The 25,769-nt window shown below is 39.3% G+C and overlaps 1 pseudogene; it reads left to right on the top strand.

The window, feature by feature from the left end:
• LOC138858282 (importin-4-like) overlaps positions 1-25,769 on the top strand; it is a 69,204-nt pseudogene that overhangs the window by 7,647 nt on the left and 35,788 nt on the right.

The following is a 25,769-nucleotide window of genomic DNA, read 5'->3' on the forward strand; positions in this document are numbered from 1 at the left end:
ACTTATATACATATGTACTTATATAATACTATATTTACATATATATGTGTATATATGTATTTTATATTAACAAACTATTGATTGCCTTAACTTATGCGCTTACATTTATATATATTATATATGCACACAACAACCACAAAAGAAAAAATAAAAGTTCAAGTATTTATTTGCAACGAATTTCCGGCAGTACCCCTTAGGCTTAATAAAGCAATTAGCAGAACTGCGTAACAACAATTCAGCTAAAGGCACAATAACAATTAAAGCTAGAATCTACAGTAAAAAGACAAACTACATACATATACATTCAATCGGCAAACAATACGTAAATTACATTTATCGATAAATCTTATAAATAAACATTCACTTTAAAAGAGGAGGCCATTTTAGCAATTAAGAAATTTGCCGAGTATACCGGAGTCGCTTTCATCCCTTACTTGGCGAAATCTTATCAAAATGTTTATAAGATGATCGATCATCCACAGGAAATCATACGTAAAGTGCCAATTGACGCATTGAAATTGTTAATTGTGGCTCTATACAAACTACAAGATTTGCAAGACGTTTCCAATGCTATTACAATTTGGATTCCCAAATTGTGTCAAATTGTACATGATGACGAAGAAGTTCCTGTTGTGTTGTCTGCATTTGAAGGTTTGGGTGATCTTTTGAAAACGATCGGTTGAACTTCGTAATGTTGTCTTCTCTTGTATAATGGACGTGCTCCAGGGCAAGGTCGCTTACCAATTTGACGAGGAGCGAATACGATGAGGCTATCGTAGAGGGTGCTGGCAATATACTTGGTTATTTATGGTTTTCAACATTGTAACTGGTATGACTTATTTGGTGCCGTTCACATTGGGTCCCAACACAGCTGAATAAACGCTGCAGAAGTCCATACCGTTAATTGCTAAATTTTTTCAAGCATTTGCTTTGCAGCCTGAGGTCGATCAATTTGTTCATGCTTTTGATACCCACTGCCACATTGTGTTTCCTACTTAGGCATGGCCGCTATAGCCGAAGGATGCTCGGAGGCTACTTGCAACAAATATCTCGAAACCATGCGACGGAATCTCTTGGTTCGAGCACCCGCCTTCTCTAAATTCACTTCGTTTCTTCAAGCAAGATGATATCGATAATGATAACTCGGATGGGGAGGATAATTATATGGACAACATTGCGGGATACAGTGTTAAAAATGCATATTTAGATGAAAAGATGGAGTACCGTTCATCCCTTACTTTGAGAAATATTATCGTAAAGTGTCAATAGACGTATTAGGCTCGTTTATTGTGACTAGGTATAAGGCCAAAATAGTAAATGTAGATGAATCTAGCTCGCTTTTTTTAGGATCGGTAAAAGAACAGTAGCTGTAGATGAACTTTATCACTTCGCAAACTTTATCACTTGTAAAAAAGTTGCAATAATTGCGGAATCAATTTCTCTGGTGGCACGCTCAGTGCAAGCAGATCCATTGTTTGAGTAGCCGTTGTCATCGGATTCGAACTGTCTTGACCCAAAAAGTACTCTTCATCATCGTCTTCGTTTTCGGGTTCAGTTGCCATCAAATTGGAAACAACTCGAATAATGAGCTCGATCAACTTTTGTTTGATAATCAATTTTTTCTTAAAGCGCACCAACGAGCCAACGTAAGCCACGGCTTTAATGCGCACAGCGCTATCAAATAGGGCTGTGTTGTGACCCAATGTGAACGGCACTAAATAAGTCATGCCAGTTACAATGTTGAAAACCATAAATAACCAAGTATACGACTTGGGTATTTAAATTGTAATAGCATTGGAAACGCCTTGCAAATCTTGTTGTTTGTATAGAGCAACAATGAACGTGTTCAATGCGTCAATTGACACTTTACGTATGTCTTTCTGTGGATGACCGACCATCTTGTAAACATTTTGATAAGATTTCTCCAAGTAAGGAATGAAAGCGACTCCGGTATGCTCGGCAAATTCCTTCAATGCTAAAATGGCCTCCTCTTTTTCATCTAAATGAATTTTCAACACGGTATCCCGCAATGTTGTCCAACTCATCATCCTTCCCATCCGATTTTTCAATATTGATATCGTCTTCGTTTTCATCGGAATCCTCTGCTGCCGCTGATACTCCATCATCGGGTTTAAATGCTGGTACAACCTTCTCTGTAGAGAGTATAGAATCAAATATGCATTCAATCCTTCGGGAAAACGGAGGCCAGCTCCTCATTTACCACCTCAACCAATAAGGCAATCAAATTAAAAAGAGCACAACGTACATCGAGATCCTTAGCCTTCTCGAGTAAATTCAAAGCGAACGTCATGGTATCTGTGGCGAACGGCATGAAGCTTTGCTTGCCGAACGTGCGAGCCAAGGCAGCATGAGTGTCGATAGCCTATGGACGCAGACTGATAATACCCTCTTTTTCTGTTGGAGCCAAATATGATCGCAGACGAACCGAATTGTTGGGATTCAGAGCCTCGAATAAAATTTTAATAAGCACCGACAAATATGGCTTCATTTCGTCTTCCAAATTATCACAAAACGTTTCTAGCGCATACAACATACGATCAATGTGTTTGGCTTCAGCGCCGCCCCTTCGAGATTCATTGCAGAGCTGATGCAAAAATTCGCAAAGTATAGGTAGGTTTTGTGATGCGAATTTGGTGATGTCTGATTGTAAATGTTCGGAGAATTGTCCCAGCGCAAAGAAGGCTGCATTACGAACAAGTATTAGGTCGGTGATGCCTACTTTAACAGTATTCATAATAGCCATGCTTAAGTAGGCAGCACGACGTGGTAGTGGGTCCTGATCCATTAAGGCGGGCTCCAAAAGTTGCACGCTCAATGCAAGCAGATCCATTGTTTGAGTAGCCGTTGTCATCGGGTTCGAGTTGTCTTCAGCCAAAAATTATTCTTCATCATCGTCTTCGGGTTCAGTTGCCATCAAATTGAAAACCACTCGAATTATTGGCTCGATCAACTTGTGGTGGATAATCAATTTTTTCTTAAGTCGCACCAACCAGCCAGCATAAGCAGAACTCCAACGATAATTTGATGTGATTGTTGAGCAATTTAGCATTCAAATCTGCCATACTCTCGAGAACATCAAAAGTATGAACAAATTGATCGACCTCAGCCTGCAAATGCTTTAAGGGATTTAGCAATTAACGGTATGGACTTCTGCAACGTTTGTTTGGCTGTGTTGTGACCCAATGTGAACGGCACTAAATAAGTCATGCCAGTTACAATGTTGAAAACCATAAATAACCAAGTATACAACTTGGGTATTTAAATTGTAATAGCATTGGAAACGCCTTGCAAATCTTGTTGTTTGTATAGAGCAACAATGAACGTGTTCAATGCGTCAATTGACACTTTACGTATGTCTTTCTGTGGATGACCGACCATCTTGTAAACATTTTGATAAGATTTCTCCAAGTAAGGAATGAAAGCGACTCCGGTATGCTCGCCAAATTCCTTCAATGCTAAAATGGCCTCCTCTTTTTCATCTAAATGAATTTTCAACACGGTATCCCGCAATGTTGTCCAACTCATCATCCTTCCCATCCGATTTTTCAATATTGATATCGTCTTCGTTTTCATCGGAATCCTCTGCTGCCGCTGATACTCCATCATCGGGTTTAAATGCTGGTACAACCTTCTCTGTAGAGAGTATAGAATCAAATATGCATTCAATCCTTCGGGAAAACGGAGGCCAGCTCCTCATTTACCACCTCAACCAATAAGGCAATCAAATTAAAAAGAGCACAACGTACATCGAGATCCTTAGCCTTCTCGAGTAAATTCAAAGCGAACGTCATGGTATCTGTGGCGAACGGCATGAAGCTTTGCTTGCCGAACGTGCGAGCCAAGGCAGCATGAGTGTCGATAGCCTATGGACGCAGACTGATAATACCCTCTTTTTCTGTTGGAGCCAAATATGATCGCAGACGAACCGAATTGTTGGGATTCAGAGCCTCGAATAAAATTTTAATAAGCACCGACAAATATGGCTTCATTTCGTCTTCCAAATTATCACAAAACGTTTCTAGCGCATACAACATACGATCAATGTGTTTGGCTTCAGCGCCGCCCCTTCGAGATTCATTGCAGAGCTGATGCAAAAATTCGCAAAGTATAGGTAGGTTTTGTGATGCGAATTTGGTGATGTCTGATTGTAAATGTTCGGAGAATTGTCCCAGCGCAAAGAAGGCTGCATTACGAACAAGTATTAGGTCGGTGATGCCTACTTTAACAGTATTCATAATAGCCATGCTTAAGTAGGCAGCACGACGTGGTAGTGGGTCCTGATCCATTAAGGCGGGCTCCAAAAGTTGCACGCTCAATGCAAGCAGATCCATTGTTTGAGTAGCCGTTGTCATCGGGTTCGAGTTGTCTTCAGCCAAAAATTATTCTTCATCATCGTCTTCGGGTTCAGTTGCCATCAAATTGAAAACCACTCGAATTATTGGCTCGATCAACTTGTGGTGGATAATCAATTTTTTCTTAAGTCGCACCAACCAGCCAGCATAAGCAGAACTCCAACGATAATTTGATGTGATTGTTGAGCAATTTAGCATTCAAATCTGCCATACTCTCGAGAACATCAAAAGTATGAACAAATTGATCGACCTCAGCCTGCAAATGCTTTAAGGGATTTAGCAATTAACGGTATGGACTTCTGCAACGTTTGTTTGGCTGTGTTGTGACCCAATGTGAACGGCACTAAATAAGTCATGCCAGTTACAATGTTGAAAACCATAAATAACCAAGTATACAACTTGGGTATTTAAATTGTAATAGCATTGGAAACGCCTTGCAAATCTTGTTGTTTGTATAGAGCAACAATGAACGTGTTCAATGCGTCAATTGACACTTTACGTATGTCTTTCTGTGGATGACCGACCATCTTGTAAACATTTTGATAAGATTTCTCCAAGTAAGGAATGAAAGCGACTCCGGTATGCTCGCCAAATTCCTTCAATGCTAAAATGGCCTCCTCTTTTTCATCTAAATGAATTTTCAACACGGTATCCCGCAATGTTGTCCAACTCATCATCCTTCCCATCCGATTTTTCAATATTGATATCGTCTTCGTTTTCATCGGAATCCTCTGCTGCCGCTGATACTCCATCATCGGGTTTAAATTGTGGTACAACCTTCTCTGTAGGGAGTATAGAATCAAACATGCATTCAATCACCTTCGGGAAAACGGAGGACAGCTCCTCATTTACCACCCCAACCAATAAGGCAATCAAATTAAAAAGAGCACAACGTACATCGAGATCCTTAGCCTTCTCGAGTAAATTCAAAGCGAACGTCATGGTATCTGTGGCGAACGATATGAAGCTTTGCTTGCCGATCGTGCGAGCCAAGGCAGCATGAGTGTCGATAGCCTATGGACTGATCCATCAAGGCGGGCTCCAAAAGTTACACGCTCAATGCAAGCAGATCCATTGTTTGAGTAGCCGTTGTCAACGGGTTCGAGATGTCTTCACCCAAAAATTATTCTTAACCATCGTCTTCGCCTTCGGATTCAGTTGCCATCAAATTGAAAACCACTCGAATTATTGGCTCGATCAACTTGTGTTGGATAATCAATTTTTTCTTAAGTCGCACCAACCAGCCAGCATAAGCAGAACTCCAACAACAATTTGATGTGATTGTTCAGCAATTTAGCATTCAAATCTGCCATACTCTCGAGAACATCAAAAGTATGAACAAATTGATCGACCTCAGCCTGCACAGCAAATGCTTGAAGGGATTTAACAATTAACGGTATGGACTTCTGCAACGTTTGTTTGGCTGTGTTGTGACCCAATGTGAACGGCACCAAAGAAGTCATACTGGCTAGTATGTTGAAAATAACAGGTGTAGTTACTTCGGTGGCCACCAGTGCAGCAGTGAACATTTCGCAAATCGATTTCATATGCTGCAAAAATTGATCCGGGGTCGCAGCAGCCAAAATAGCAAATGTAGAACCTAGCTCGCTTTGCTTAAGATCGGCCGAAGAGCAATAGCTGTAGATGAGCGTTAGCACAATTGCGCATTAAGCATACCCTGCTTAATAATTTGCTGTTGCTCAGCCGGTACTTTGTTCCATAGACGCAATTTTGGGCAGCACTTCTTAAGTAGTACAGCAGAATATTGACGCACCTGTTGCTCCGGTGCCGAGACGGCAATTTCACAAAGAGCTGGTACTGTCTCAGGATCGTTATCCGAAGTAAGCAAATTTGTAATAATTTAGATCATTTGCTGCATTTTGGATTCTAAAAATTGATTTCTGTTTTCAAAGACTTTTATTCCATTTTTTTCGCTCTTTTCGCTAAAATTACACGCTTAAAAAGTTGCCAATTATTTGCTTATCTTGCTTTGTGCCAATTGCTTTATGTTCTTTCGTCTTCTACACGCAAATATAACCGAAATCACACGTGAGTACAAAGGAATGTAACACAATTTCTGCTTTTTGCATATAATTATTTGAAAAAAGTTATGTGAATTGCACCAGTATTCTCCGTACTTCTTCACTAGGCAGATGATTTTCAAAAAATGATTTTCAAAAATTAGCTAATAAGAAAATTTACTGACAGCTTTTTCTTGTTTACTTGTATCAGAGAATGTAGATTATTACAGTAGTTGAGCAGAAATTTTAACAGTGGCACGTGAACAGAGCTGAGCACTGAATGTAAATTATGCTCAGAAGTTTGCATTGATATTACAGCCGCATGTTAGCTTATATTTTTTTACATTTATATGCAATCATATTCATAGATATGAAATTCCTTTTCTGAATATCTATGATATCATGAAAAATTTATTACATTTTAATTAAAATATATTACTTCAAAAGAATATTTGCTGTTGCTTTTTAAATATTGCTTATGTTTGATAATATGAAATACTTTCATATAAGTACATATATATGTATATGTATCTGCTATGCTTTACTATATATGTACATACATACATAAGTATATAACATACTAACATAATATTTTAGAAATCTTAATATATTTAAATAGTAATATAAGCAAATCACACCTTTCATGATTTAAAGCATATGTATGTACTTTTATGTAAGTACAATTAAAATTCAAATCCAGTTATTATCATTTATCAGTAATAACATTTGCGCGCACTGCTCTATATGTACATACATACATATGTGCTTATGACATTGCCACACAAATAATGGATACAAAAACCTACATATTTTTCAATTTTAAAACATTTTTCAATTTTAAAATATTTTTCTACGACAAAATCTGCGTCAATATGTATGCATGCTCATATATTATATAACCATACATATTTACGATGATTTGTAGGCAAAGCTGTTAGAGCGACAAGGAAAACGGTGACAATCGGCGGCCCTTCGTTATTTTTATTCAGCATAAGTCGGATTTTTACCAACAACACAATGTTGTGACGCTTTGTTGTCGCGTCAGTCCTTCGACATAGTGACTTTTTGACAAGAAAACAAAAAACGTGAGCTTCGGCCATTGGTTGTCCGTGGCAACGGAGATTTCGCATCAAACAATGAGTTACATATATATGTGCATGTAGACAAATTAATAATTATAATAGGTACTTTCATATTTGTTTACATGCACAAAAATTTCGCGAAAAGAGCGAAAAAAAGTGGAATAAGAGTCTTTGAAAGAAAATCAATTTTTAGAATCCAAAATGCAGCAAATGATCCAAATTATTACAAATTTGCTTACTTCGGATAATGATCCTGAGACTGTACCAGCTCTTTGTGAAATTGCCGTCTCGGCACCGGAGCAACAGGTGCGCCAATATTCTGCTGTACTACTTAAGAAGCACTGACCAAAATTGCGTCAATGGAACAAAGTACCGGTTGAGTAACAGCAAATTGTTAAGCAGGGTATACTTAATGCTCAATTTTTCGGTGTTTTGGTGCGTCACGAAGCCAAAAAGTCTGACTCACGGATGAGCGAAGTGCTAAAGCTCATCTACAGCTATTGCTCTTCGGCCGATCTTAAGCAAAGCGAGCTAGGTTCTACATTTGCTATTTTGGCTGCTGCGACCCCGGATCAATTTTTGCAGCATATGAAATCGATTTGCGAAATTTTCACTGCTGCACTGGTGGCCACCGAAGCAACTACACCTGTTATTTTCAACATACTAGCTAGTATGACTTCTTTGGTGCCGTTCACATTGGGTCACAACACAGCCAAACAAACGTTGCAGAAGTCCATACCGTTAATTGCTAAATCCCTTCAAGCATTTGCAGGCTGAGGTCGATCAATTTGTTCATACTTTTGATGTTCTCGAGAGTATGGCAGATTTGAATGCTAAATTGCTGAACAATCACATCAAATTATTGTTGGAGTTCTGCTTATGCTGGCTGGTTGGTGCGACTTAAGAAAAAATTGACTATCCACCACAAGTTGAGCGAGCCAATAATTCGAGTGGTTTTCAATTTGATGACAACTGAACCCGAACTACTCAAACAATGGATCTGCGTGCATTGAGCGTGCAACTTTTGGAGCCCGCCTTGATGGATCAGGACCCACTACCACGTCGTGCTGCCTACTTAAGCATGGCTATGCTGAATACTGTTAAAGTAGGCATCACCGACCTAATACTTGTTCGTAATGCAGCCTTCTTTGCGCTGGGACAATTCTCCGAACATTTACAATCAGACATCACCAAATTCGCATCACAAAACCTACCTATACTTTGCGAATTTTTGCATCAGGTCTGCAATGAATCTCGAAGGGGCGGCACTGAAGCCAAACACATTGATCGTATGTTGTATGCGCTAGAAACGTTTTGTGATAATTTGGAAGACGAAATGAAGCCAAATTTGTCGGTGCTTATTAAAATTTTATTCGAGGCTCTGAATCCCAACAATTCGGTTCGTCTGCGATCATATTTGGCTCCAACAGAAAAAGAGGGTATTATCAGTCTGCGTCCATAGGCTATCGACACTCATGCTGCCTTGGCTCGCACGTTCGGCAAGCAAAGCTTCATGCCGTTCGCCACAGATACCATGACGTTCGCTTTGAATTTACTCGAGAAGGCTAAGGATCTCGATGTACGTTGTGCTCTTTTTAATTTGATTGCCTTATTGGTTGAGGTGGTAAATGAGGAGCTGGCCTCCGTTTTCCCGAAGGTGATTGAATGCATATTTGATTCTATACTCTCTACAGAGAAGGTTGTACCAGCATTTAAAGACGATGATGGAGTATCAGCGGCAGCAGAGGAGGCCGATGAAAACGAAGACGATATCAATATTGAAAAATCGGATGGGAAGGATGATGAGTTGGACAACATTGCGGGATACAGTGTTGAAAATTCATTTAGATGAAAAAGAGGAGGCCATTTTAGCATTGAAGGAATTTGCCGAGCATACCGGAGTCGCTTTCATTCCTTACTTGGAGAAATCTTATCAAAATGTTTACAAGATGGTCGGTCATCCACAGAAAGACATACGTAAAGTGTCAATTGACGCATTGAACTCGTTCATTGTTGCTCTATACAAACAACAAGATTTGCAAGGCGTTTCCAATGCTATTACAATTTAAATACCCAAGTTGGGTCAAATTGTGAATGATGACGAAGAAGTTTCTTTTGTGTTGTCTGCACTTGTAGGTTTGGGTGATCTTTTAAAAGAGTTGAAGCAAATCTCTCTTCCAAAGGTTGAGCTTGAGCGAATACGATGAGGCTATCGTAGAGGGTGCTGGCAATATACTTGGTTATTTATGGTTTTCAACATTGTAACTGGTATGACTTATTTGGTGCCGTTCACATTGGGTCACAACACAGCCGAACAAATGCTGCAGAAGTCCATACCGTTAATTGTTAAATTTGAGCTCGATCGATTTGTTCATGCTTTTGAAATTTTCAAGAGTATGGCAGATTTGAATGCTTAATTGCTGAACAATCACATCAAAATGTTGTTGAAGTTCTGCTTGGAAACAGCAAGTAATGCCCTATTTGATAGCGCTGTGCGCATTAAAGCCGTGGCTTACGTTGGCTCGTTGGTGCGCTTTAAGAAAAAATTGATTATCAAACAAAAGTGGATCGAGCTCATTATTCGAGTTGTTTTCAATTAGATGGCAACTGAACCCGAAAACGAAGACGACGATGAAGAGTACTTTTTGGGTCAAGACAGCTCGAATCCGATGACAACGGCTACTCAAACAATGGATCTGCTTGCACTGAGCGTGCCACCAGAGAAATTAATTCCGCCATTATTGCAACTTTTTTAGCCTGCCTTGCAGGGTCAGGACCCACTGCGACGTCGTGCTGCCTACTTAAGCATTGCCGCTATAGCCGAAGGATGCTCGGAGGCTATTTGCAACAAATATCTTGAAACCAGGCGACCAGCGCCTGGTATATTGCCAGCACACTTTCCGATAGCCTCGTCCTATTCACTCTCCTCAGCATCTTCGTCTTCATCTCCAGTAGACTCGTCAAATTGGCAAGCGACCTTGCCCTGGAGTACTTCTATTATACAAGAGAAGACTACATCACGAAGTTCAACCGTTGGTAAATAGATTTGTTTCAACTTTTTCATAAGATCACTCAAATCTACAAGTGCAGACAATACAACAGAAACTTCTTCGTCATCATGCATAATTTGGGTATCAAGATTGTAATAGCATTGGAAACGTCTTGCAAATCTTGTAGTTTGTGTAGAGCCACAATGAAGGAGCTCAATGCGTCAATTGACACGTTACGTATGTCTTCCTGTGGATGATCGATACTCTTGTAAACATTTGGATAAGATTTCTCCAAGTAAGGGATGAAAGCGACTCCGGTATGCTTGGCAAATTTCTGCAATGCTAAAATGTCATCCTCTTTTTCATGTAAATATGAATTTTCAACACGGTATCCCGCAATGTTGTTCAAATCATCATCCTCCCCATCCGAGTTTTCAATATCGATATCATCTTCGTTTTCATCGGCCTCCTCTGCTGGCGCTTTTATCCACCGCGCTTATGTTAATATATTCGAATGTAATTATATACGTAAATATATAAGATAATTTTTATTTATAAGGTTTATCGGTAAATGCAATTTGCGTATTGCTTGTCGATGGAATGTATATATATGTATGTTTGTATTTTTGTCTTTTTGCTGTAGATTCAAGATTTAATTGTTATTGTGCCTTTAGCTTACTTGTTGTTACGCATTCCTGCTACTTGCTTTATTAAGCCTAAGGGATAATGTCGGAAATTCGTTGAACGTAAATACTTGAACTTTAATATTTTTTTTGTGGTTGTTGTGAGTATGGGTATTCAAATGTAAGCGCATAAGTTAAGGCAATCAATAATTTGTTAATCTAATATTTACAATATATACTAACTGACCCGGCGAACTTCGTACCGCCTAACAGTCAATTAATGTCGTATTATCTTTTAGCTGAACTAATTTAGGCTCTGATGAAGGTAATACAATGATACAAAATAAATATGAACATAGATAGATATATAAAAGTATTTAATTATGATCAACAATACATACAGAAAGAGAATACAAATTAAAATAAAGTACTTCAAACACGTGTCAGAAAAAAAAAGATTAAAATAAAGTATGTTGTGTAGCATGTGATGCACTCGGATTAACACTTTTCATTCAAGCACCTTGTGGCAAACGACATTCTTTGTTTTTTTGCCAGGCGCAAGAACAAATAAAGCGGATGGTTTACCGACACGTAAACATGCCGCGTGACCCTGTGATTTGGTAATCGTCATGGCGAAGGCAAGACGAATCGGGAATTGAATTCGTTTAAATTCAAAGGGCATATCCGTTGGGATCATCGGAATCCTTGGATTAAGAACTTCCCCGTCTCTAAATTTCTTTAAAATTCTTTGAATATCAACGCGAGAATCACATTGCTCATCAGTTTTCTTATCACCAAACGTGTTCCATTGCACAGTTTTAGTTGGTTTAAATTTCTAATCATGATCACTGCCAAGCCAACCCTAAGTTGCAAATTGTGCGGTGGTAAACCAGGCACATCCAAGGAGCTTCACAGTCGATAGATTTGAAAGAATACATAGTGCCTACGATTTGATTCTGAATTATAATATTTAGGTCGGAGTTGTCTTCAAAAAGATAACGGCGGACCGCCCTAATATCTTAAAGGATATACTTAAAGAAAATCTGTTGGGCAGTAATTTCCTTAAATTCGAAAAGGAAATTAGCACAAAAACTCTGGAGATTGATTGCGATATCTGACCAGTTTTCATATACTACAGAGTCAATATCAGCATTATCCGCATTAAAAAACCGACAAATTTTATTCTCTGTGGCAATACCTTTCGACGCCGCAGGATGGCTTTCGCCAATTATGATACAAGCCAAAAGACTAATGCAAGAATTATGGATAGATGGAACCGATTTGGATGAACCAATAAAACCATTTCGTTTAGAAAAGTGGTCCCAGTATGCGTACGCACACAAAGCGAGATTGCGACCACAAGCCACTTACTAGTAGCAAAAACAAAAGTAGGGCCTTTAAAAGTAATAAGTCTATTACGACTTGAACTGTGTAGCGTTACTACTAGCCAAACTAGTATCTATGGTGCGAATGCATTTAAACATGGCTGACTAATTCCGCAATTTTCCCACCACCGATTTTATCGTATACAAGGTTAACACGGCTTTAATATAATATTATTGTTATAAATATATAATTATAAATAATTATGAAATTTATCGTGTTTATGTAGGTAACGCATATGTCCGAAAAGAATCAGCATTACAAGATCTGAAAGGTGCAGCTTGCCGTATTTTATCACACGGGTAGACCAATCGAAAAGAACAAAATGATATGGCGATAAGGCTGTAGACAAAAACGAATGAGTTTTGTGTGTGGTGCGTCGCATGTGGCGAGGACCTGTGAGTGTTCTCTAGGGTGCGCCATTATTTTCCCGGGTATAGTGGAGTGTACATGTAGAGGAAGGTTTAACCTATTTAACCATTCTGGACCCCTTGGCGAATATTTTCCCTAGTTTTACACATGTTTACTGAAACGGTATATGTATTAATTTCGGCATACTGCTTCTGAAGTAGCCGAGCACGCAGTGGGTCACATGGTGTTGGAGTAATGTTATATCCATATTGACCTGTAGTGTATAAAACGGCTTTGATTTTTAAAATATAATTTGTATGCATTTTGATGCGCATTAAAGTGCTTTAAGGTAGGCAATTTTATTGTGCGGGTTTATGAAGTTTTTTATTTATTGTATTCTGCGGTTGTTTCTTGTAGAAGTTTTTTATTTGTATCGTTTATTTAAAATTTCTTTACCGTCGGCTTATTAAGGTTAACGACTCCACGGCTGACTCAGATATGGCCAGAATGGATGCTCTTTTGAAACCTTTGAAGAGGGATCTTGTGAGAGTACAGTGATTAGCCGTGAATTGAAAATGGCATTTTTTTTAGTTGGTAATGTGGTAAATTCGATATATTTATGTTTGAGATATTCTTTTTTAAGGATGTTTTGGTTGAATTATATATATTTATGTTTTTAACACTGGAGTAGTCAGAAGAAGCTCTGACTTGGTTTTTTGTGCCAATTTGTAGAATGTTGGAAAATTGTGGCTTTGATGGTAATCGTACGACGTACCGGCCATTATTTTATCGAGTAGTTGTGGCTTTGTAGAAGTCCCCACAATACTAATCTTCTGAGGTTGTACTTGATAGGAGGGAGCGTTTTTCTAACTCCCGAAATTTCCTTAATTGTGAACTAAGGGATTCTTTTGAAATCTCGTCAATTTAAGTTGTTGATGTGGAAACTGGTTCTGTAACCAGGGATATGTGCTGTAATGAAGCATTGAGTGGTGTTTGTTACAATAGAAGCAATTAAATTTGCTTACAAAATTATTTCGTTCGTTAACTTTTAAGTGTTTGAACTTCTCGCACGATTGTAATTTATACCCTCTTATGTATAGTTCGCGTGACGTATGTTTTTTATGTTCGGTTGAGAACGATTGTGTTTTATATAAGCTTCTGTTTATATTGTTGTTGTATCTACTTGGGGTCTGTTGAAGATTCTATTGTGGTCATTTTGATAGGTTTAGGTTTTAATAATTTTTGTGTCTACCCTTTCAGCGATTTCGTACTGGGTAGTTAGAAAGGCTCCCATAAAAGTAACGATTTTTCTGGTAATGCATATGTTTACCAGTATAGGGTCCCTGCTATCTGTGAGAATATTCAGTCTATTAGTGTCTTTCGTTTTCATATCTAGATTTTAGAGCTTCCGAAGCAAAATTTAAGTTGTCGTCATTTAGTGCGAACTGTTTTACTATTGTGCCTGCTTGACCTTTAGTTTTGTATCGAAGGTGATAAAATTTTTGTGCAAGTGATAATTTTGGATGGTTGATGTATACGGCTGTAAACATGTCCCGGAAGGACGGCCGTTTTTCATAACCTCTGTAAAATGTTTCTATGTCACATGCGGGCACCTCGAGTTGGATGCCTGAACTTGCCTCGTGATTCTGTATTTGTGGCAGCTCTACTTTCGGATGTGGGGTAGGTACAATTGCATATACTTATTAGCTTTAATTGATCAGAAATCATAGATTTTCTTTCTTTGTACTGGTTTAAGCAGTTTTCGTATATTGCGTAAGCCGATGATTTAAAATTGTGTGGTAGGTCCAAACTGTCATATCTACATATAAATGATAATTAATACAGAATACTCTTTTACGTTTATAAGAGTTGTTTTTTGGACTAGATAAGTAATTACTTGCGAAATAAATGTTTTAATTTGTATTTTATCGTGAATATTTTGTTGTGAGAGTCATTTTCATTTTCTTAATTAAGTTATTAAGAATCGCACTTTTAATTTAACAATACTTATTATGTCCTTATGTTGATGTATTTAGGTACACCCTAATACACGGACTTGGGAATATATATATATATTTATGTGCTCATGAAATTGAGAGCTCGTTGAAGAGATCAAAACATTTTGTACACAAGTATTCACGGATTGTTTGTGCGTATGTATGTTTATTTTCTAATGCAATTGAGAGCTCGTTGAAGAGATCAATGTGCTTTTTATTGTTTTTTTTTATACGCAATACTGTTTATTTGTTACAAGGGGTATTGCGGGATATATGCCAATGTGGAATTTGAAAAGATGTACATATATATATGCACTTATGTTATTGTATTTTTTTTTTCTTATTGAGAGTTTTTTTTTTGTTTGCGTTTTAATAAACAATACAAATAAGAAAATTTTATATAATATTTAATATATTTTTATAACAATGTTGATTTATTTATATGAAAATCACTTTTAAGTGAATGTTAAATTAAAATGTTAATTAAAATTGTATATAAGAGTTTACTATTACCCAGCGGAGGGTAGACAGGCAGATTCTAGGCCGTATGATTATATACTTGAACATATAATATGCGTACAGATGTTCGCATTACGAAGAGAGCGCGAAACCAAACTTGCAGGTACTTGTGCAATTATGTTTATATGCTATTATACTTATGTTAAAGTAAGTATAGATATAATAGGTAAGCATATATGTATTTTTTGTTTGTTTTTCCCCTCTTTGTTTTTCCTTTCATATTTTATAATTCTTTTGCTTACGTATTTTATGCAATCCTGCTTGTTGCTTTTTGTTTGTTTTTATTTTAACCTAAGGTGTATTGCTGGAGAAATGTGCAAGTATATACTTGAATTTGTTTGTTGTGTTTGTTAATAGGTGCGTTGGAATACATAAAGGTAAGCGTGTAGTTAGGCAATAACTTAATATTAATTTGCGTTCTTTTGTTTTAATATATAAGTATCTATTAGGAAATATATGTTATACCGACTGTAGTCAGTTTTTCCCTCCAAAAAACACTGTAAGACTGAGACAGTTTGGTAACCGTTTTTTTGGTAAACGTATTTGTTATAACCGGTTCTATATATGTATATAAAACTGTAATTTTTACATACATATATGCATGATAAACTAAAAGAATAGCAAAACGATACGACTCACTTTATACTCCCTCAGGGGTTTTCTGAGGGGATAATATATATGTATTGTATGTCCGTGTGTGTATTCCATTTTTGTTAATTCCTTCTCCGCTTCCAGTTGTGCCTGGTTTTAGTGAGTGTTGTTTTTGTTTATTGTTGTTTGTTTCGCGCCCATTTAAATTACTTTTATTTATGTTTTTGTATTTAGGTACTTTAGTATTTCGAGCTCGTTTGTGTTTCTGGCAGATTGTATTTAGCGCCCGATTTGTGAGTTTTTAATTTTTTTTAAATGTTTTGCAAATTTTGCACTGTGTATTTACATATGTAAATGTGTTTCTTTATTTGTGTTTTAACAATTGAACTTATTGCCATCTCTGTTTTTGTTTTTTTGGTATTATTGCATATGAATTTTTTTGTATATACATATGTGTGAAGATATGTACTTGTATGTATACATATACTTGTACATATATATTGTCACTGCACTTCTCTGCTTTGTCAACACACTTTTGTTCTGTAGTTTTGTTTTTTTTTTTTTGTTTGCGTCACTACATTTTTTTTTATTTTAGCTAGTTACCGCACTTTGCATATTTTCGATATGTATTTTTTCCAATAGTGCCTTTCTGTGATGCTCGAAGGACCATGACTAATTCCCCAATTCGTTGAGAGCACACACCACCAATGATAAAACATTTCACCACTTCACTTATAATCGCGTGGATAATTTAAATAAAAATGCGATATATACAAGGTTGACACGGCTTTAATATTATTGTTATAAATATATTATTATTAATTATTATGAAATTTATCCTATTTATGTTGATAAATCATATGTCCGAAATGAAACAGCATTACGAGTTCTGAAAGGTGCAGCCTGTCGTAGTTTTATCGCACGGGTTGACCAACCGAAGAGAACAAAATGATGTGGCGATTAGCTCGTAGACGAAAACCCGTGAGTCTTCTCAGATGTGATGCGTCGCGTTAGGGTGCGACACTATTTTACCGAGTAGAGTGGTGTATGAAGGGAGGTTTTACCCATTTAACCAATGGCGAAATACAAACTATATCTGTGGTCCGATTCGGAAATTGTACTAGCCTGGCTGGAAGACGTATATTTCCAATCGAATGTCTCAAATACTTGACCTAGTAGGATCAGCCACTTGGCGACACGTAGCCAGTGCTGACAATCCAGCTGATCTAGAAACAAGAGGGTACAAAGCCCTGCACCTTGCCACCACCAACCTCTGGTGTAACGGCCCTCGTTTGTTGATAGGATCTCCCGATTATTGGTCACAACTGCCCATGCGTAAAATAAATGCCCCAGAGAGTTAACAAACCGATTCTTTTCTCACAACATTGCAGGATAATGACATCCTCGAGCGAAAAGCAAATACTCAAGTGCATTACCTCAGCAGCGATATATCACTATTGAGAGAATCAAAACCTTTGATAAGAGATTGGTTCTAAACCCATTCCTCGACACGAAAGGTCTAGTTCATGTGAATGGTCGGCTTGCCAATTCAAGCGTAACGATTATTACGCCTTGGAGCGAACGCCATCCCATAATTGTACCAGAGAAGTATCGACCTACGCATCAGTTATATCCACATATTAATGCTTGTTGCTGAGCATCGCCTCATGCAACATATGGTCCGCCAGGAATTTTATATTCCCTGACTTAAGCCCCAAATAAAGAAGTGCATTTCTTGTGCAAGCTTGTCGTAGTTCTGCACCACGCATAAGCAAAAGATGCGAACACAGATTTTGGCATCACTTCCCCGGAATGCTCCACTTTGGTCTGCCTTCTGCATTACAGGTGTCAATTTTGTTGGGCCGTTTCAAATAAAGGCGTCCAAGTTAAGGTCTCCCACTCCCATATAAAGCTGTGTGGCTGTCTTTGTCTGTATATAATTCTTTCCAAAGTTTTCAAAGAAAAACACTCACCACGATTCGCTTTTAATACAATTGTAATTTTATTTTGTAATTGAAAGTACGGGTTTTATACACTCCCTAAATACCACAATCACTTGCGACGCAGCGCAGAGAAGAGGAAAAAAAATGTATATAAATGCCTTTGATAGCAATTTAACTGGTTCGGATCAGATCCGCTGATGTGACGAATCCACGGATGACGGTGCTTTCGCTGCGAGTTCAAAACGAAGAAGAGCCAAGCCGATTCTCGTGTCCGTGGTTTTGTTAATGGTTGGTGGGGTGATCGGTGTGTTGTGTATCCTGGGTGGTAGGGTCGTTGTGTGAGGTGTATGTTGCGTGAGGTGAGGTGGTGAATGTTGCGAGAGGTGATGTGGTGAATGTTGCGTGTCAGTGATGTGTGAGGTGTGTTGGTGTAAGTTTTCGGGACGACGTAGGCTCATTTAGCCATCCCGGCCCCCCTAGGCGAATATTAGCCTAGCAGACGCTGAAGTTGTCGCAGCGTGTATACGACGCTGCTCAGCCAAGTGGCACGGCGGGGTGGTAGCCGAAGCAGGCTACGGCGCGTAATTGCTTCGTTGCGTGGGCGCCAGGAACGCGGCTCCGGAGGGGGGGCCAAACGGCGAGGTCGTGCTGATGTGTGTCCGGGGAGTCGCCTGACTACGCCGCGGCGGTGGGATTCAGTTAGTCGACCACTGTCGCGCCTCGCGGTGCGGTGAAGGAGTGTGTGATGTTGCTCACCGCACATCTGACAATGGCCCCTTGACTCACATGCGGTTGTTGCATGGGTGTGCGCCAGACAATTCAGGCAGTGGCCATGTGCCTGGGCGATTTGCTGTCGTTGGACTGGTGGCATACCTTTAAATATGCCGCAATGTTGCAAGCGGTGTGAGCGACGACATAGCGGGCATCGGAGGCGATGCTGCTCCGCAGACAGCGAGGATGACGGGGTTAGTGGCCGCGTGCCACTACGAGGAGCGATTGGAGGGGCTGTGGTAGCCGTTGTTCGGGGTGCAGGATTTGCCCCAGGGCGTGGCACAGTAACGGGCGAACGTATTGCTGGCGTTGGTGTTGGTGCATTTCCGTCCATAATGATCTATATGCGAAAAAGTTATTTAGATTATAAGTTTGTCGCATGATTGAGTTGGAAATTTGGGTCACGTTAAGTGGCATAAATGGGTCGTTTGGTCGATCGACCTTTTACAGGATTTAGGTTTTTCTTTGATTTATTAATTTTAGCGGTTTTTGGTTCTTATCGGGTTATTATTTACGTTTGTTCGGTATTATCGGCGGTGGGTAAAAAGCATAGCTTTACGAGCGGTCTCGTTAGTGTTCCGGTTTGCGTACGGAGATCGACCACTCGGATGTGACCATCGGAACCATGGTGAAGGTTTTCTATGCGGCCAAGCCGCCATTCAGTAGGGGGGAGACAATCATCGTGTACTAGTACGCAATCTCCAAGCTTCGGCGCCTTTTCTGGAGCTTTCCAGCGGTACCTCTTGTGGAGGTCCTTTAGATAATCTTCTTTCCAGCGGCGACTAAAATAGTGATGGAGAATTTTGATTCTTTCCCATCGGTTTAATAAGGATAGCGACTCCACGTCTGGCTCAGGTATGGCCAGAATGGGTGCTCCTTTGAGAAAATGCCCAGGAGTTAGGGCGGTGAAATCGGAGGGATCTTGCGAGAGGGTTGTGATTGGCCGTGAATTGAGTACGGCTTCAATTCGAATTAATAAGGTCGAGAATTCTTCATAATTATACTTGTAGTTTCCAGCTACTTTTTTGAAATGGGATTTAAAGCTTTTCACAGCTGATTCCCATAAACCACCCATATGAGGAGCGCTTGGGGGGATGAACTGCCAATTAATGCCTTGGGGTGCGTACTTCTGTACAATCTCAGGTGAGACTTGTTGGATAAAGTCCACAAACTGTTTCTCAGTGGCTCTTTTGGCTCCAATAAACGTTTTGCCGTTGTCACTCATAATTTTTGAAGGAAAACCACGCCGTCCGACGAAGCGAGCGAATGCCGCGAGAAAAGCCTCTGTCGTCAGATTTGTACATAGATCAAGGTGAAGCCTTTCATTAAAGTGGGAGATCTTAACATTGAAGCCTTTATCTGGAAAGGCCCAGCAAAATCGACACTTGTTGTTGTGAAGGGCAGAGCAAAGTTGCAGCGTTCAGGTGGAAGTGCTGCCATTATCTGCGTTCGCATTTTTTGCTTGTACGTTGTGCAAACTTTGCACATGTAAATGCACTTCTTTATTTGAGGCTTAAGACGGGGAATATAAAACTCTTGGCGGACTATTTTATTTCTCGGCTGAAGTAGCGCGTTTGCGTAGATGCGATAAGAGCGCCTTTTGCTTATTGTAAGTGTAGGTGCGTTAATGTATCGCATTGGGGGTATATTGGAGGTGTTCCGTTAACTTTAGTTTTGAGCTGCTCTATAAATTTGATCATGTATGCAACTACTCTGAGGGCTCGGGGGAACGATGAGAATCGCTCAAGGATGTCAGTATCATCCGATGCATGAAAGGAGTCGATTTTTCGACTTTCTGGGGCAATTATATTGCGCATGGGCGATTGTGGCCAAGAATCGGAAGATTCTGTTAACCATCGGGGGCCATTCCACCAGAGGGTGGTGGTGGCAAGATGCAGGGGTTTGCATCCTCTTGTACCTAGATCAGCAGGATTGTCAGCACTGGCTACATGTCGCCAAGTGGCTGATCCTACTAGATCAAGGATTTGAGACGTTCGATTGGAAATATACGTCTTCCATGCATGTGGTGGTTTTTCTAACCAGGCGAGTACGATTTCAGAATCGGACCACAGATATAGTTTGTATTGTGCCATGTTTAAATGCGTTTGTACGATGGACACGAGTTTGGCTAGTAGTAGCGCTCCACATAATTCAAGTGGTGGTAGACTTATTGTTTTTAAAGGAGCCACTTTTGCTTTTGCTACTAGTAAGTGGCATGTGGTCGCATTGTCGCTTTGTGTGCGAACATATATAGTTGCGCAATATGCCTTTTCAGAAGCGTCACAGAAGCCGTGTAGTTCGACTTTGTGCTCTGGGGCATAATTTACCCATCGAGGGATTTGTATCTGTGAGATATCATTTAGATTGCTCGCAAACTGGGACCACTTTTCTAAACGCAGTGGTTTTACTTGTTCGTCCCAGTCGGTTCCATCTAACCATAATTCTTGTATTAGAATTTTGGCTTGTATCATAACTGGCGAAAGCCATCCTGCGGGGTCGAAAAGTTTCGCCACCGAGGATAGAATTTGCCGCTTTGTTATGGCGGATATTGCAGATATTGACTCTGTAGTGTATGAAAACTGGTCAGATATTGCATTCCATTGGATCCCCAGAGTTTTTGTTGTACTTTCCTTTTCGAATTTAAGGAAATTAGTATCTAACAAATTTTCATGTGGTATATTTTTTAGAATATTAGGGTGGTTCGCCGTTATCTTTTCAACGGAAACCCTTCGGTATTTAAGGCTTGTATCACTTGTGATAGGGACTCGTATGATTGTGGAAGACTGTGACTTCCAGACAAGATATCGTCTACATACGTTTGTGTTTTTAGCACTTTGGTTGCCAGAGGGAATTCTGACTTTGTGTTTTCTGCCAATTCGTGCAGTGTTCGAATGGCTAGATATGGAGCACAGTTGACGCCAAAGGTTACTGTTTTTAATTTATAGTCGCGGAGTGGACTATTGGGAGATTTTCGGAAAATAATTCGCTGAAAATCTTAATCGTCTTTATGTACGACTATTTGTCTATACATTTTTTCGACGTCTCCGTTAAATACGTATTTGAATATACGCCAATTTAAAATTAGTAGCATTAAATCTGGTTGGAGCGTGGGTCCCGTAAATAGGATATCATTTAGGGAATTCCCCGAGCTGGTGGATCTTGATGCATTAAAGACAATTCTTACTTTAGTTGTTTTTTTGTCTGGCTTTACTACTGCGTGATGAGGCAAGTAAAATGAGTAATACTTGCCATTTATGATTTTTTCGCATGGGCTTACTTCCTCCATGTGGTCTAAATGGAGGTATTCTTCTAACACGCTATCGTATTCTGGCTTAAGCTCACCTTTTTTAAGTAAGTTTTTTTCCATACTTAAAAACTGCTGTATAGCAGAGGTGCGAGAGTGACCTAAGGCGAGTGTGTTAGGAAATTGTTGTTTTAGTGGTAGTCGTACGACGTACCGACCATTATCTGATCTAGTAGTTGTGGCTTTGTAAAAGTCTTCACAATACTGATCTTCAGGGGTTGTGATTGGTATGGGGGGAGTTCTTCTAACTCCCAAAATTTTTTCAATTGTGAATTGAGGTATTCGTTTGAGATTTCCTCAACCTGAGTGGTCATGGTGGTAACTGGTTCCGAAACTAGTCCACTTATGATCCACCCAAAAATAGTATTTTGTGCCAGAAGTGTATTTGAAATTTTCTCAATACCTTCGAGTATTATCTGTGGTATGAGATCGCTGCCTAATAGAAGGTCTCTTTGAGCGGGAGTGTTGCTGTTGGGATCTGCTAGCTTTAGGTGTGAAACCTTTTGCCAATGCTTGCTATTTATGTGATAGCTTGGAAGCATATTTGTAAGTTGCGGTAAGACTATAGCTTCTGCTTGTATGTGCTTATCCGCTTGGGGGGAAATTAAGGTAATGGGGCAGATTTTATTAGAGTTTTGAACTACTCTTCCGCCCATTCCTGTAATTTCAAAGTTGGCTTGTTTTGTTGGCAGTTGTAGCCTATTTTGAGCCCTAGACACTATGAAAGATCGTTGTGATCCTTGGTCTATTAAGGCTCTAAGTTTAAACAGCTCTCCTCGATGTTCGGTGGAGACGACTGCTGTTGGTAGTAGTACTCTACTTTGATTTTCGCTGTGTAGCGTTTGGGTTTTTAATGTCTTTGAGCAGCATGGTGCTTCTTGGCAATTATCGGGATTTCGCACTTCGGGATTTGCTGTTGCAACTAAACCCGTGGCTCTTTTTGTATTTTGGGGGTGAGCTGGAAAATGTGCTGTAATGCAGCATTGAATGATGGCGTTTATGACAATAAACGCAATTAAATTTGCTTTCGCACTCTTTAAGTGTATGTGCATGTGATAGGCAATTTGTACAAAGTCTTTTCGTTTTTATAAAATTGTTTCGATCGAAAATATTCATCTTTTTGAATCTCTCGCAAGATTTGAGCTTATGCCCCCTGTACATAGTTCGCATGACGTTTGCTTGTACTGTTCGGATGTGAACGTTTGATTTTTGAAGAAGCTTCTATTTAAATTGTTGTTGGTACTGGCTTGGGGTCTGTGGAAGCTTCTATTTAGGTCATGTTGAACGGGTTTCGTTCTGACCATTTTTTTATCTACCCTTTCTGCGATTTCATATTGGGTAGTTAGGAAATCTTTCATTTGTTGCCACGTGGGGAATTTTCTTCGTGATGAGAGCGATTGTTCCCATAGAAGTAATGATTTTTCTGGTAATGTAACCGCACTTTGTTTTAAACTAAAGCATTTTTTGCCTTTTTTTTTTTTTTCTTAACTGCACGTACTGTTACATTACTGTAATTTTGCTTCTTTTTTTTTGTTTTCTCTTTTGGTAACTGCACTGTATTTCGATATGTATATGTATATCACTTAAGGTTTTTTTTTTTTGTTTTATAAATGTATTTTTTATTTTTTTGTTTTGTTTTAAACATCCATAGTGCCGTCCACTAGGGCTCGAGCGACCATATATAATTCTTTCCAAAGTTTTCAAAGAAAAACACTCACCACCATTCGCTTTTAATACAATTGTAATTTTATTTTGTAATTGAAAGTACGGGTTTTATACACTACCTAAATACCACAATCACTTGCGACGCAGCGCAGAGAAGAGGAAAAAAAATTTATATAAATGCCTTTGATAGCAATTTAACTGGTTCGGATCAGATCCGCTGATGTGACGAATCCACGGATGACGGTGCTTTCGCTGCGAGTTCAAAACGAAGAAGAGCCAAGCCGATTCTCGTGTCCGTGGTTTTGTTGATGGTTGGTGGGGTGATCGCCCGGTGTGTTGTGTATCCTGGGTGGTAGGGTCGTTGTGTGAGGTGTATGTTGCGTGAGGTGAGGTGGTGAATGTTGCGAGAGGTGATGTGGTGAATGTTGCGTGTCAGTGATGTGTGAGATGTGTTGGTGTAAGTTTTCGGGACGACGTAGGCTCATTTAGCCAGTCTGTTTTATGACAAAAGCAGTGCACCTGGAGCTTTGTACTAATCTGACAAAGGACGCTTTCCTCGCTCCACAAGTCCGCACCCCAAAGCATTAATTGGCAATTTATATACCCAAACGCTCCTCAAATGAGTGGTTTCTGGGAATCAGCTGTAAAAGACTTCAAATTTTACTTCAAAAAGATTGTTGGAAATTAAAAATTAATTACGAGGAATTCTCGGGATTTTTAATCCGAATTGAAGCCGTTCTCAAGTCACGGCCTCTCACAATCCGCTCGCAAGATCCCTCCGATTTCACAGCCTTAACTCCAAGATACTTTCTCAAAGGAACACCCATTCTGGCCATACGTGAACCAGGTGTAGAGTCGCTATCCTTATTAAATCGCTGGGAAAAAATTAAAATTCTCCATCACATATCTCAAATACATAAAGGATCTCCATAAACAATACCGTTGGAAGACTCCTAAGCACCAAAACTTGGAGACTGTGTGATCAATCATGATGATTGTCTACCTCCTACCGAATGCCGGCTTGGGCGCATAGAAAAGCTACATTATGGCTTCGACGGTCATATACGAGTAGTTGATCTTCGTACGCGAAGCAGAACGCTAACTAGACAGCTCGTGTAGCTTTGCTTTCTCCCAACCGCCGATAATCGCGACACAGCAAGACGCAAACAATCAACCGATACTACCGCAATAAAATAAAATAATCAAATGCCGTGACACGAGCATCCGTAGCCTGACAAATCTGCATAATCAAACAAATCTTTAATACAGATTAACATGAATATACCCTACGCAGCCGCTCAACACGACCTCAACCCTTAACTCGTGTGGTACGCCCGCGGAATGGAGCATCAATACGGCATCGACAGCCTAGATCACAACCACGGTCGTTCCACGGCTCTTAGCAGCATTGTGGCAACGCTACAACAGCTGCAGCGACTACTAGGCTAGTCCTTTGCCTAGAGGGGCCGGGATGGCTAAATTATCACTCAGTCCCCCTCACCAGAAGACACTGTCACACCAGAGAACTGAAAACAACGAGAAGGTGCAGATTCGACAGCGAACAATTTGTAGAATTTTATCAAGGAGTTCACCTCACATGCACGAGAAACAAATAACATTTTTCGCTTTTATAACAGCGGTGAATCTGTAAACATACGCTCTCTTAACATGACCAACCGACTAAGATTGAAGATAATATAAAATGTAAGCAAAACTGGGAATATTGATATGTCATTTGAAATATATTTTCTTTTATTGAAATATTATTTATTATTACTTTTAAATTATTTTATGTTAATTCATTTTTACTTTATTGTGAGTTATTTATAATAATTTAAACATATTTTGATATATTTCTTAAAATCATTCATTTACTTGACACCATTATGGAGTCACAAAAGTACAGAATTGTGTTTTGCAGTCGGCATTTCACATTCATGCTTCAATTTTTCTTTTCAAATGCATGTGTAAAAGTAGTTATGTACGTAAATATGTACTTACATATATAATATTATGACATGCATATATTATGTCGTTTGCACATTTGTATGTATTTGTATGTATATATGCACACTCAATTCTTCATGTGAAATCTCCGTTGACACGTTTTTTGCTTTTATGTCAAAGAGTCAATCTGTCGAAGGACTGACGCGACG

Source organism: Bactrocera oleae, chromosome Y, assembly GCF_042242935.1.
Source record: "Bactrocera oleae isolate idBacOlea1 chromosome Y, idBacOlea1, whole genome shotgun sequence".
Classification (NCBI taxonomy): domain Eukaryota; kingdom Metazoa; phylum Arthropoda; class Insecta; order Diptera; family Tephritidae; genus Bactrocera; species Bactrocera oleae.